Below are 15002 nucleotides of genomic sequence, written 5' to 3' on the forward strand. Positions count from 1 at the left end.
AATGGACAAATTCCTTGATAGACAGAAATTATCAAAACTGACTGAAGACAAACAGAGTAAATCTTAACACCTCCATGTCAATGAAAGAAATCGAAGTAGTAATAATAACATTACCACAAAGAACACTCCACCTATGATGGCTTCAGTGGTAAATTCTATCAATCACATAATAGTAATAATAATAATAAACAGAAAAAGGAAGAATTTCCAATTCATTTAATGAAGCCAGAAATACCAGTACAGTGGGGCCTTGACGTATGAGTTTAATTCATTCCGTGACGGAGCTCCTAACTCAAATTACTCGTATGTCAAATCATTAAAGTGAACGAGTGAGACACGTGATGCTGGGCTGATGTTGTGGCGTTCACTGTGATGTTCGCTGCACCAACTAGAGGTGGGGTATCTGAAGCTGGCTTGTAACCCGAATTTTAGCTCGCAACTCAAAGCAAAAAATCGGCCGAGAGACGGCTCGTATCTCGAAAAAGTCGTTAGTCGGGACACTAGTAAGTCAAGGCCCCACTGTATTACCTTATATCAAAACCAGACATTGGATTATATTAAAATGTTGAGGAAAAGAAGAAAAATAAAGACATTGCAAAAATAACCAAATGGTCATTGCTCCTTGCCACCCACTGCCAAAGTCTCCATACACAATCATTATTAGCTGTTGACCAACTACACTCAATAGTTCACAGGTGTTCACAGACATAATACAAAAATGAATCTTCCTTTAGAAATGTAACATATAAAGCTTTGAGGTGGAACTAAGAAAGATAAAAACTATACGTAGGTTTACTGCTATCTTACTAGTATTCTTTACTCCAATGCAGATTCCAATTTTAGGAAGTCTACCATGGGTATGGAAAATATGACAATCATTTGCACTTAAGTTTCTGGAGGAGGAACGTGTGACTTTAGAGAATGCTAACAGTGGCACTCTGTGAATGCAGAGCTCACTTGTTTGCTATTAGAGTTGTTCGGCAATATGCTGAAATTATTTGCCTGATGGGCTAGGAAACTTTATCCTAAGTCAACAGAATATGTATGATGGCTTAGATTTTCATAAATATTTTTTCATTTTAACATAACTCTCATCTCCCAAAACAACAATTTAATGAGAACAAAGCCATAGTACGATAACATCTCTATTTGTTACATTCAGTTAAACATATAAAATGGCAGAAGCGATTGAGCGAACTTGGGACTTTGACAAGTCTCCAGATTTCTTAAACTGCCATGTGACCATGTATCAAGCAAAAGTACCCATAATGTACTTTTAAAGAGTTTTCTATTGGACAATGTATGCAAATTAGCATCTAAAAGTATTTTATTTCCACATTGTATTATTGAATAGCAGCCTTTTTCAATAAGCACTTTGCTATCTAAATTGCAACTGAGCTGTAGCAGGTTTGGCTTAGTGGATAGAGAGTTGGCCTGCAGACTGAAGGGTTCTGGGTTTGATTCCAGTCAAGGGCACGAACCTGTTGCAGGCTCAATCTCCACTCCAGGTTGGGGCGCTTGCGGGAGGCAACTAATCAATGTGTCTCTCTCACACAGATGTTTGTCTCTCTCTGTCTCTCCCTCTCCCTTCCACTCTCTCTAAAAATCAATGGAAAAATATTCTCAGGTGAGGATTAACAACAAAAACAAACTGCAACTGAAACAGCCTTCCAGGCTGTTCAGTGTAGGCCTCTAAGCCTGTAATGTCAACCTGAGACTTCAGCCTCCTTTAATGTTAAGACCGTCATTCTAAAAAATCTCAATTGGAAATATAGCGGGTGGCTGAGGGTCTAAATCAGGATTCTAATATTAGGAAGTTCTGATTATTACATGAGTTTCAAAATATATAATCTGAATATTACTCATTTTTCATTCATTACTCATTTTCATCCATAAATTTCTTAATACTCTTGATAAATTTCTTCTGCTTTTGAGTGTCACCAGCTCTCCCTTTCTTAAAAATCCTCTCTGATCTCGATTTCACGGAAGCACGTTTGGGGCCCTGCCAGGGCAAGTGGTGTCTAAATTCTTCAATCATGTTCTAAGTTCTGTGAGGAGCTTTCAAGGAACTACCTTAATACTGAAACAGAAAAAAAGAATCTTACCAAATAGTCTTTTGTTGTGTTGTTGTTAATCCTCATCTGAGGATATTTTTCCATTGATTTTTAGAGTGGAAGGGAGGGGGAGAGACAGAGAGAAACATCAATGTGAGAGAGACACGTTGGCTGCCTCTCGCATGTGCCCGACCAGCTGGAGATCGAGCCTGCAATCAAGGTATGTGCCATTGACCTGAATCAAATCCAGGACCCTACAGTCAGCAGCCAAACCGGCTAGGGCACAAGCAGCCTTTAGAAGTTGTGAATTGCCATGTCTAGAGTCAGAACTTGTTAATCGTGCTAAGGACATTTTTCCTTCTTAAAAAGAAAAGTTTCTTATGCAATAGGTTTCATTACAGGAATGTATTGATTGAAACTAGTTTCATTGCCACTAATGTTCCGCTTAATTTTAAAGATATAATAATATTGAACAAAATAATGTGTTCTATTAATAACATCATATTGAAATAGTAAACTGATTTATTGCATTTGTTTGTCCAAATAAGCAACCTGATCATTTGCCATAAATCTTCTTGAGTCTAAGCAGAAGGCTGAGATGCAACTTGATAAAAATAAAAAGTTATCATAAGACATAATGAAAAATCCAATTTGAAAATTAAACACTGCACTGCCCAACTTTATGCTTTATTTAGGGTCTGAAGCTTACAATGAAGATAAAAGAGCTGCTCTAGTTTACTTAAAATGGCTACTGCAAGTCTTCATTTGGGGAAAACTATCAAAATAATTAAAATCTGTTGGAGGAAGTCTGGCCATTTAGCTTCTGAGACAATTCACTCTAATCTCATTGCTTGCATACTTTAAAATAGCTTATTTTTTGTTTAAAAATACTTCATAAGTTGAACTTGACTTTGTGGGGGTGACAGTGGGCAGAATTTACCACAAGAGTTGTGTTCACAAACTAAAGACTTGTCCTTAAAGCTTTATAGTTTTCAGCCAGGCTATTCAAACCCATCCCTGTGTGTATGAGCATGAACACAGACTATTGCTAGCAGGTTCTACCTGAGAGGATGTCATCAGCCATTCCTCCAGGAAAAGTGATCCATACACTATCTGAACGCCAACATTTCGACTTCACAGACAAGGGAGAAGGTTATGTCCACCTCCCTGCCCTCCGAGATATTTGCAATTGATTCTATATCAACTTGATAATTGTTCTGTAGCTGATTTCCCTCACACAGAAAGCTGTCAAAGATCTATTATATTATCTCACATACAAGTGAGATCATGTGATACTTGCCTTTCTCAGACTGGCTTATTGAGAATTTCTTGTTCTCTAAACTTATGTATGGCATTCTGGATATTAGAAAGTCTAATCTGTGCTGTCATCTTTCAAATTAATTTTGAAAAAGGTAAGTTATTTAACTATTTTCAAGAATAGCAGTGTTTTACAGCACTAATTTGAAAGCAGTATTACAGAAACTGCAATATAAATACTGGCTTTAGTATAGGCAAGATTTAAGTTAAAGTTAAATTACCAGAATTTACTAACCAACACTCAAGCTTGTATCTTATGGAATACCTACCGCTTGGGTCAACCCTTCATCTACTGTATAACATACCGTAATTTATTAAAGTCCCTATTGATGGGGGTTTAGATACTGTGCTGACTGTTGAGAAATGGCTCACTCCACCCTCCATTTAACTGTAAAATCTGAGACGCTACAAATCACTAGACTCCCCTGCAGGCAGGGATCTTGGTGTCAATTAGGTTCTGCTTATTTCACGTGAGTTTGTCTCTGCTGGCAAGGACAAAAGTGAAAACATGACAATTCTCTCTGGCGATAACACCTTAGGGAACTTCTGTCACAACTACTTCTAACACTTCTGGGTTAGAAGTAGTTGTGACAGCAGCAGAAGCACCAATGGCTTGTTGATCTGGCTCCCTAACCCTAAGTTCTCACTGATGGGGTCTATTCTGCAGTTTCCTGGGGGTCCAGATAGTGCAGCAGCAACAGATGCGTTGCTCCAATGATGGTCTACAGCATTACCTCCTAAGGATATTGGATCTATATTGTTCGGAAGTCACTATGGTCTTCCAACATAAAACTTGTTTCTTCACCCTTTCAAACCATTTATTCCTAGTATTAAATTCATCCTGCTTAAAATACCTTGAGTGGTTTCTGTTCCCTATACTGAAACAGTCTTTTGCTATTACTAACAAGATACTCACTTTCCCCCTAAATTACACACAATAAGATTCATCCTTCATATTTTATTGACTTTATTGGAGTTACATTAGTTAATAAATTTATGTAGGTTTCAGGTGTACAATTCTTTTTTTTTAAATCTATTTTTATTGATTTCAGAGAGCAAGGGAGAGGGAGAGATAGAAACATCAATGATGAGAGAGAATCATTAACTGGCTGCCGGCTGCATGTCCCACACTGGGGACTGAGCTGGCAATGTGGGCATGTGCCCTGACTGGGAATCGAACTGGGACCTCCTGGTTCATAGGTCAATGCTCAACCAACAACTGAGCCATGGCGGCCGGGCCAGGTGTACAATTCTATAGCACTTCATCTGTATACTAGAGGCCTGGAGCACAGGTTCGTGCACCGTGGGGTCCCTCAGCCTGGCCTGCACCCTCTTGCAATCTGGGATTCCTCAGGGGATGTAGCAGTGAACAAAGCAGCAGGCGGTTGGGGAGGAGTCTGAGCCAGGGCTGGGCGCTGCTCTCACTCATCCTGGTCCTGCTGCGCCTGCCGCTGCTGTTGGTAGCGCTGCTGCAGAGGCAGGAGAGCCTTGCACTGCTGCAGCTGCGCTTTCCAGCCGTGAGCCCGGCTTCTGGCTAAGCGGCTCTCTTGCTGTGGGAGTGCACTGACCACAAGCGTCTGCCCCCTGGTGGTCAGTGCACGTCATAGTGACCGACTGGTCATTCAGTCGCCTAGGCTTTTATATAGATAGACTAGAGGCCCGGTGCACAAAAATTTGTGCACTCGGGGGGGGAGGGGGGGCCCTCAGTCCGGCCTGTGCCCTCTCGCAGTCTGGGACCCCTCGGGAGATAACGACCTCCTGGCTTAGGCCTGCTCCCGGGTGGCAGAGGGCAGGCCCAATCCCTAGGTGCAGCCCCTGGTCGGGCTCAGAGCAGGGCCAATTGGGGAGTTGGGGCGCCACCCCGTCATGCACAGAGCAGGGCAGATTGGGAGGTTGTGATGCCACCCTCAGTCACGCTCAGGGTAGGGCCGATTGGGGGGTTGGGGCGCTGCCACTCTCACACTCAGGGCAGGGCCCATGGGGAGGTTATGGCTCTACCCCATCACACACAGAGCGGGGGGGGGAGGGTTGGGGAGCTCCCCCCTATCAGGCACAGAGCAGGGCTGCTCAGGGGGTTGTGGCCCCGGCCCCTGTCACACACAGAGCTGCAGGGCAATCAGGGGGTTTGGGCGCTGCCCCCTGTCATGCTGATCCCGGTGCCAGGAGGCATATTACCCTTTTACTATATAGGGTAGAGGCCTGGTGCATGGGTGGGGCCGGCTGGTTTGCCCTGAAGGGTGTCCTGGATCAGGGTGGGGGTCCCTACTGGGGTGCCTGGCCAGTCTGGGTGAGGGGCTGAGGGCTGTTTTCAGGCTGGGAGTGACTGAAGTTCCCAACCGCTCCTTTTTTTCTTTTTCTTTTTTTTTTTTATTCTGGGCCAGCTTTACCTTGAGGCTTGGCTCCAGCTCTTAGGCCTCCGCGGCTCAAAGTAGGTTTCTGGCCTTTGCTTACAATGTTGCGAATCTGCTGGCTGAAGTCCGGTATTTGTTACAATGTTTCTTAAACTGCTCGCTCAGAGGCCTGCAGCCACAGGCGGGAAATGTTGGTTTCCTCCAACGATCCTCCGTCACTGAGGCAAGCAAGCCTCATGTTAGTTTCAAGCTGCCTGGCTGCCGGCCACCATCTTGGCTAACAGTTAATTTGCATATCTCGCTGATTAGCCAATGAAAAGGGTAGCGGTCATACGCCAATTACCATGTTTCTCTTTTATTAGTGTAGATTGTATTGTGTGTTCACCAGCCCAAGTCAAGTCTACTTCTATCACAATTTGTCCCCCATTTACCCTCATCTACCTCCCCCCACCCTTTTCTCCTATGGTAATCACCATAGTGTTGTCTGTGTCTATGAGTTTTCTTCTTCTTCTTCTTTTTTTTTTTTTGCTTAATCCCTTCACCACTTTTCATCCAACCCTCCAACCCCCCCTCACCTCTGACAACTGTCAGTCTGTTTCTATTTTGTTTATTTTGTTCATTAGGTTCTACATATGAGTAAGATCAAGTGATACTTGTCTTTCTGTGACTGGCTTATTTCTTAGCATAATGCTCTCCAGATCTATCCATGCTGTCACAAAGGGTAAGATTTCCTTTTTTTTTTTTAATGGCTAAGTAGTATTTCATTGTGTCAATATATCACAGCTTTTTATCCACTCATCGATTGATGGGTACTTGGGCTGCTTCCAAATCTTGGCTATTGTAAACAACTCTGCAATGAACATAGGTATGCATATATTCTTTTGAATGAATGTTTCGAGTTTTTTCTGGTATATTCCCACAAGAGGAATAGCTGGGTTATTAGGCAGTTCCATTTTTAATTCTTGAAAATATATTTTTATTGATTTCAAAGAAGAAGGGAAGGAGAGATAGAAACATCAATGATGAGACTCATTTATCAGCTGCCTCCTGCACACCCCCTACTGGGGATCGAGACTGCAACCCAGACATGTGCCCAGAACAGGAATCGAACCATGACCTCCTGGTTCATATGTCAATGCTCAACCACTGAGCAACACCAGCTGGGTGAGAAATTTTGACTATAGTCAGGTAATCACCATAATATCGAGGTAGTTTCATCATACAGAAAAATTTCCCATACTTTGTGTTCAACCTCTCCTCTAACCTCTGCCCTTGATTTGTTTCTGTCTTTGTAGTTTTTCTCTTCAGGAATGTCGTATGAATAGACTCATATAGCATGTAAGCTTTTGAGTCTGATTCTTTCATTTAGCAGAATGCATTTGAGATTCATGTATGTAGTGTGCATATCAATAGTTTGTTCTTTTTTTTGCAAAGTAAGGCCATTTGGATTATTTACAGTTCTTAGTGAATATGAATGAAGCCACTGCAAATATCCTCAACTACAGATTTTCATGTGAATACAGATTTAAATTTCACTTGGGTAGAAATGTAGGCAGTAATCCAGGTGAAAAGTGCACCTGGACTAAGGTGGGAGCAGTGAGACTAAGGTAAGAAATGGGAGGAGTTGGGATATATTTAGGAGGAGGAATGGGCTAGATTCAATGATGATTTGAATCTGGGGTGAGAGAAAGAGAAAAAGACATGTCAATTATGACTTTAAATATTGTTTCCTAGGAAATATGAAGAATGGGAGTGCCATATATTGAGCTGAATAGATGGGGGGGGGGGCGTTAGTTACAGGTTCAGAAGGGAATCAAAAGTTTAATTTTAGTCAAATTAATTTGAGATGTTAGTGGACAGATCAAAGTGTGTTTGCTGTTAGCTTCAATATAATGAAACCCTTCAGGGTTTTTTATAGGGTAAAATCTGTATCTTTTATTAATATATGATTTCCTTCAATAGTAAAAGAATGGGTTAGAAGATTTGGGAGTGCTTTTCACCCCTAAAATTCTGCACTGATAATCAGGCTGTCACAGGTGCAAATTTACAAGTACACTAAGACTCTTATGTTCCATAAATGCCTACTTGTGTGGTCTCTATTATTTAGGTGAATATGACATTGCTTTGTGACAGCTAGGACCAGCATGTATATGTATATGTACCACTTTCTGGAGAGCATAAGGCAATTTCATGGTTAGGGAATTTTTTATGTTGATTTTTTTCATTTTTTATTCCCATCAATTATTGCTATACCACTACCCTGTTAGATCAGAACAAACAGCTTCAGTTCCTTAGATCATAGTGTGACATAATCTCAGATGACAGCATCATTTTAGTTGAGTTCCAAGAGTGGAGACATCATTTTAGCTTTGATGTCCCCATAATCAGAAAAGGAGCCCAAAGAGTTCAAACAACATTGTTGTTCTTTCACTGTACACACTGCTTACCTCAGCACTTCCCTTTAGTGGACCTGCAATCCCAGGTAATAGAGACTAAGGCAGTTAGGTCCCTATGTGATCGAAGAAAGCTGCATATCTAGTGGAAGATGAAGTGACCAAATTCTGGCACCAGAATGAAATACATTAGAGCAGACACAGAAAAGTGCCTCATTAAAGAAACCACAGAATGGTACAACTCCTTTAAAGATATCCCTAGTCTTTCAACACTGGCAAATGTATGACAGTAGCCAAGCAATTCTCATGTTCTGTCAGATTTTATACTCCTCTACACATCAAGTACTCTTTCTTCCAAATGCCACTTTGTGCAGATATATATCACTGTGAGCTTTTCCTTATTCTTTTCAATGCCTCAGACCTCTTATGACTATTTTATATTTTAGCTAACCTAATTTTAATGACTATTTCTAAATAAATATCAATTATAAAATGTGTAAGGGGAGAGAAATCCATTAGCTTAAACAGATTAGGTGTTTTCTTTTTCTTGCAATGAGGCATCTGGAAGCAGAGTCTAGGGCTGTTACAGTGCCACACTGCCATAGGGGACTTCAGTTCCTTCTATCTTTCCGTTCAGACATGGACTTGCTGTTCAAGCTCCCAGATCAGGTCAGCACTCCAGAGAGCAAGGCTTCTCCAGGTGGCCTCCTGACACTTGGACAAGATGATTCTTTGTTGTGTGGACTGCCCTGTACACTGTAGGATATTTAGCAACATCCATGGCCTCTACCTGCTAGATGATAGTAGTAACACCCCAAATTTTGTTTTGTTTTGTTTTGTTAATCCTTACCCAAGGATATTTTTTTCATTGATTTTTAGAGAGTGGAAGGGAGAGGGAGAGACACAGAAAGAAACTTCGATGTGAGAAAGGCATATCAATTGGTTGCCTCCCACACAAGCTCCGACCAGGGCCAGGGAATGGCCTACAACCGAGGTACTCACCCTTGACCAGAATTGAACCCGAGACCCTTCAGTCCATGGGCCGATGCTCTATCCATTGAGCCCAACTGGCTAGGGTGCAACACCCAATTTTAACAATGAAAAATATCTGCAGACTTTGCAGAATTTCCCCTAGGGATAAACACTGACCCTGGTTGAGAATTACAGCCATAGAGGAAATACAGAATGGACAAAGGAAAGCACAAAAGATGAATAAACACAAGGGCCTTCCCAAACAGATGATATTTTTGGTTTTCACCCGAATCCATTTTACAATCTCTAAAAATCAATTATAACAATAACAATGATAACAATCTGAAGGCTGTTATATTAGTACTCACTGCACGTGAGGTACATTCTATTTCTTTAATATTTATTAACTCGTTCAATTCTACCAGATGCCCTGAGTTATGCCAATTACATTTGCCCCATTTTGCTGATGAGGAAATTGAGGCTGATGTTACATAACTTGTTCAAGGTCACAGAAAGTGGTAGTGCTTACTGTGTAGGATCCCAAGCTCCAAAGTTCAAGCTCTTAGCATGGCATTCAGGAGGAATCCTTGAATAATCAGCAGAAAAATATCGTGTCCACCAAACAGCAGATTCTAGAGCAAGACTATAATTATAAATCAATACCCTCAAATATGGCTTATGAAGTAGAATGGAGTAGCTTGTCAAATGATCACTTAAAAAAACTTTTACACACACAATATTTAAAAACCATGAATTGTATTCTGGGATATAGCCAAATGCCTAACATTTCTAACTCATGGTAATGGTTGTCTATTTAGTGGTCAGGAAGGTAGTAATTTATTGTGGAGTAAACCAATGAAGTGTGCATAATATCTAACTATATCCTGTTAACAAGCATGGTAAAAAATAATTGAAACATGGAAATTTCCGGTTTTATAGCTGCTTCTTCAATCTATATTCACTTATATAAAAATGTCATAGTTAAAAGAATTTAAAAGTCAAATTACCTGGAGAAAAGATTCATATAAAGTTTATTTTCAGAAACTGATATTCAGCCTATTGCCATCAGAGTTGATTGCTCTTATATGTAAACTTCAGTCAGGTTTCTGCAGGTTTGAAAATACAGACTGACATTTAAGGCCTGTGTAATGAGTCATTAAAGAGAAATAAAAATGGGAACATTTCCACTTTGTCAGGAATATATAATTTGTTAGGATAATGGCAATACTAACTGCTTACAAGTTTCTTTTGTGCGTATTAAATAGATCATGCTAAATATATTACAGGGAAAAAGAGCTGAACTAGGGCTGGGGAATATGCTCAGATCACAATAAGGCCAAGCAACAGAACATTAAAGGAAAATCATGCATTTTTCAAACAGCTATTGAGGTATAACTCACATGCAATAAACTGCACATATTTAAATTGTACAAGTTGATGAGTTTTGACATATGTGTGAAGGCCCACGGATCATCACCACGATCAAGATAATGAACAAAACCATTATCCCCAAAGTCTCCTGTGTCCCTTTGTCTTTGCTCCCACTTAGTCCCCTTACGCCTGCATTTGCCCAACCAAGAATCTACTTTCTGTATTCAGAGATTACTCTGCTTTCTCTAGAGTTTTTATAAATGGAATTATATAATATGTTTGTCTTTTAAGTCTGGATTCTTAAACTCGGTTTAATTATTTTGACATTTATTTATGTTGTTGCACATTATCAGCAGTCCTTTTTCATTGCTGAGTAGTGTTCATATATATATATATATATATATATATATATATATATATATATATATACACACACACACACACACACACACACACACACACACACACTAGAGGCCCAGTGCACAAAAATTTGTGCACTCGGGGGGAAGGGGGGGGGGGTCCCTCAGCCCGGCCTGTGCTCTCTCGCAGTCTGGGACCCCTCGGGAGATAACGACCTCCTGGCTTAGGCCTGCTCCCGGGTGGCAGAGGGCAGGCCCAATCCCTAGGTGCAGCCCCTGGTCAGGCTCAGAGCAGGGCCGATTGGGGAGTTGGGGCGCTGCCCCATCATGCACAGAGCAGGGCAGATTGGGAGGTTGTGATGCCACCCTCAGTCACGCTCAGGGTAGGGCGGATTGGGGGGTTGGGGCACCGTCCCCTGTCACACTCAAGGCAGGGTCAATGGGGAGGTTGCGGCGCCACCCCCTGTCACGCACAGAGCAGGGCCAATCAGGGGGTTGGGGCGCCGCCACTCTCACACTCAGGGCAGGGCCCATGGGGAGGTTATGGCTCTACCCCATCACACACAGAGCGGGGGGTGGGGGGGTTGGGGAGCTCCCCCCTATCAGGCACAGAGCAGGGCTGCTCAGGGGGTTGTGGCCCCGCCCCTGTCACACACAGAGCCGCAGGGTGATCAGGGGTTTGGGCGCTGCCCCCTGTCACGCTTATCCCGGTGCCGGGAGGCATATTACCCTTTTACTATATAGGGTAGAGGCCTGGTGCATGGGTGGGGCCGGCTGGTTTGCCCTGAAGGGTGTCCTGGATCAGGGTGGGGGTCCCCACTGGGGTGCCTGGCCAGTCTGGGTGAGGGGCTGAGGGCTGTTTTCAGGCTGGGAGTGACTGAAGTTCCCAACCGCTCTTTTTCTTTTTTTTTTTTTTATTCTGGGCCAGCTTTACCTTGAGGCTTGGCTCCAGCTCTTAGGCCTGCCTCCGTGCTGAAAGTAGGTTTCTGGCCTTTGCTTACAATGTTGCGAATCTGCTGGCTGAAGTCCGGCGGTATTTGTTACACTGTTTCTTAAACTGCCCGCTCAGAGGCCTGCAGCCGCAGGTGGGGAACGTTGGTTTCCTCCAACGATCCTCCGTCACTGAGGCAAGCAAGCCTCATGTTAGTTTCAAGCTGCCTGGCTGCCGGCCGCCATCTTGGCTGACAGTTAATTTGCATATCTCGCTGATTAGCCAATGAAAAGGGTAGCGGTCATACGCCAATTACCATGTTTCTCTTTTATTAGTGTAGATATATACACTAATACACATACACACACTAGAGGCCCTGTGCACAAAAATGTATGCACTCGGGGGCGGGGGGGGGGGTGGTGGTCCCTCAGCCCAGCCTGTGCCCTCTCACAGTCTGGGACCCCTCGGGAGATAACGACCTGCTGGCTTAGGCCTTCTCCCGGGTGGCAGAAGGCAGGCCCAATCCCTAGGTGCAGCCCCTGGTTGCGCTCAGAGCAGGGCCGATTGGGGGGTTGGGGCCCCGCCCCCTGTCACACTAAAGGCAGGGTCGATGGGGAGGTTGCGGCGCCACCCCCTGTCACGCACAGAGCAGGGCCCATCAGGGGGGTTGGGGCTCCGTACCCTGTCATGCACAGAGTAGGGCCAATCAGGGCGTTGGGGCGCTGCCCCCTGTCACACACAGAGCAGGGCCCATCAGGGGGGTTGGGGAGCTCCCCCCTGTCATGCACAGAGTAGGTCCGATCAGGGGGTTGAGGAGCTCCCCCCTGTCACTCAGAGAGTAGGGCCGATAGGGGAGTTGGGGCACCGCCCCCTGTCACACTCAGGGCAGGGCGGATCAGGGGGTTGCGGCGCCGCCCTCTATCACCCACAGAGCAGGGCTGATCAGGGGGTTGGGGCGCTGCCACTCTCACACTCAGGGCAGGGCTGATGGGGAGGTTATGGCTCTACCCCATCACACACAGAGCAGGGCCTGTGTGTGTGTGTGTGGGGGGGGGGGGGTTGGGGCGCCGCACCCTGTCATACACAGAGTAGGGCTGATCAGGGGGTTGAGGCGCCGCACCCTGTCACACACAGAGCCGCAGGGCGATCAGGGGCTTGGGGAGCTCCCCCCTATCAGGCACAGAGCAGGGCTGATCAGGGGGTTGGGGCGCCTTCCCCTGTCACGAACAGAGCAGGGCGGATAGGGAGGTTCTGGCCCGCCCCCTGTCACACACAGAGCCGCAGGGTGATCAGGGGATTTGGGCGCTGCCCCCATCACGCTGATCCCGGTGCCGGGAGGCCTTCGGCTCCGCTGATCCCGGTGCTGGGAGGCATATTACCCTTTTACTATATAGGATAGAGGCCTGGTGCATGGGTGGGGCTGGCTGGTTTGCCCTGAAGGGTGTCCTGGATCAGGGTGGGGGTCCCCACTGGGGTGCCTGGCCAGCCTGGGTGAGGGGATGATGGCTGTTTGCAGCTGGTCACACACCCTTCAGGGTGGGAGTCCCCACTGGGGTGCCTGGCCAGTCTGGGTGAGGGGCTGAGGGCTGTTTTCAGGCCGACTGAAGCTCCCAACTGCTCCTTTTTTTCTTTTTATTCTGGGCCAGCTTTAGCTCTGGCTCCAGCTCTGAGGCCTCTGCTGCTGAAAGTAGGTATCTGGTTTGTTTAGGTTCTATAATCGAAACAATGTATAACTCCAGCTCTGAGATCCCGGGCTCGCTGAAAGCAGGTTTCTGGGGTTTTGTTTAGCTTCTATATTTGTTACAATGTTTCTTAAACTGCAAGCTCAGTGGCCGGCAAGGCAGGCGGGGAACGTTGGAGTCCTCCGTCACTGAAGCAAGCAAGCCTCATGTTAGTTTCAAGCTGCCTGGCTGCCGGCCGCCTTCTTGGCTGGCAGTTAATTTGCATATCTTGCTGATTAGCCAATGGGAAGGGTAGCATTCGTACGCCAATTACCATGTTTCTCTTTCCTTTGGGCTGTTTCCATTTTGAAGCTAATAAACCTGCTGTGAACATTAGTTTGTTGGTATACACTGATTTCTCTTGAATAAATACCTAGGTAAAATGGATGAATCACATAGTAGGTATATGTCACTTTCTTAAAAAGTTAAAACTGTTTTTGCAAAGTGGTTGTACAATTTTACATTCCTATCAGCAGTGAGTGCATGACAGTTCTAGTTCCTCCATATCTTTGTTGGACAGGACAAGCTTTTTTAATGCTGGCCAATAGCTAAATTTCTAATACATATGTAGTGGGGTATTACTGGGGTTTTATGTTAATTTCCCTAGTTATTAATGATATTGAGCATCTTTTCACATGCCTATTTGCCATCTATATATCTTTTTTGTGTGTGAAGTATCTGTCCAATCTTTACCCATTGTTTTAATTCAGTAGTTTTTTCCTTATTATTGAATTTTGTGAGTTATTTATATATTCTGGATGAATCCTATATCAACCATTCACATTCCAAATCTTTCAATCTGTGCCATGTCTTTTTATTCTTTTAACAGGGTCTTTTAAAAAACAGAAGTTTTTCATTTTAATGAAATTCAACTTCTAAATTAATTCTTTTATGGATGGTGCTTCTGGTGTTGTAGCTGATAAATCTATGAATAACCCAAGGTTGCTTGGATTTTCTCATGTTTTCTTCTGGGAGCTTTACACTTTTAGGTTTCACATTTAGGTCTATGATTCATTTTGAGGTGATTTTTATATATGGGGTAAGTTACAGATCCAAGTTCACTTCTTTTGCATTGCATATGCAATTGTGAGATATCCATTTGTTGAAAAGACTATTCCTTCTCCACTAAATGTCTTTTGCACTTTTATCAACTAATCATTTAGGCATATTTGTTTGGATCTACTTCTGGATTCTCTATTTCACTGATTTGTCTATCTTTGTATCAACACTGCACTCTAGGTTTATAATAAGACTGAGAATTAGGCAGTGTTAGCCCTCTGAGTTTGTTCTTTTTCAACACTGTCTTGGTTATTCTAGGGCCTCTACATTTCCATATCAATTTTATAATCAACTTGCCTTTTCTTTTCTAAGAAATTAGAAAAAACCTTGCTGGTATCTTGATTGGGATTGCATTGAATCTTTAAATCACTTTGGAGAGAACTGACATCTTTGGTATTGGCATCAGGGTGACGTTGGCCACATAGAATGAACTTGGAAGTATTCCCTCTTCTTTAATTTTCTAGAAGACTTTAT

General features: G+C 43.6%; 1 protein-coding gene across 8 annotated transcripts in view; it reads right to left on the reverse strand.

Moving 5' to 3' along the window:
- Positions 1 to 15002, reverse strand: part of KIAA1328 (KIAA1328 ortholog) — a 176906-nt gene that overhangs the window by 87879 nt on the left and 74025 nt on the right. The window contains exon 1 of one of the 8 annotated variants that reach the window (XM_036321369.1): positions 9617 to 9717. The exons of the other annotated variants lie outside the window; for them this stretch is intronic. The gene's annotated coding sequence lies outside the window, so the exon portion shown is untranslated. Of the gene's footprint in view, positions 1 to 9616; positions 9718 to 15002 lie in introns of those variants that run through there. 8 annotated transcript variants of the gene reach the window in all.

The sequence above is a fragment of the Myotis myotis genome, unplaced genomic scaffold (genome assembly GCF_014108235.1).
Source record: "Myotis myotis isolate mMyoMyo1 unplaced genomic scaffold, mMyoMyo1.p scaffold_m19_p_9, whole genome shotgun sequence".
In the NCBI taxonomy this organism is placed as follows: Eukaryota; Metazoa; Chordata; class Mammalia; order Chiroptera; family Vespertilionidae; genus Myotis; species Myotis myotis.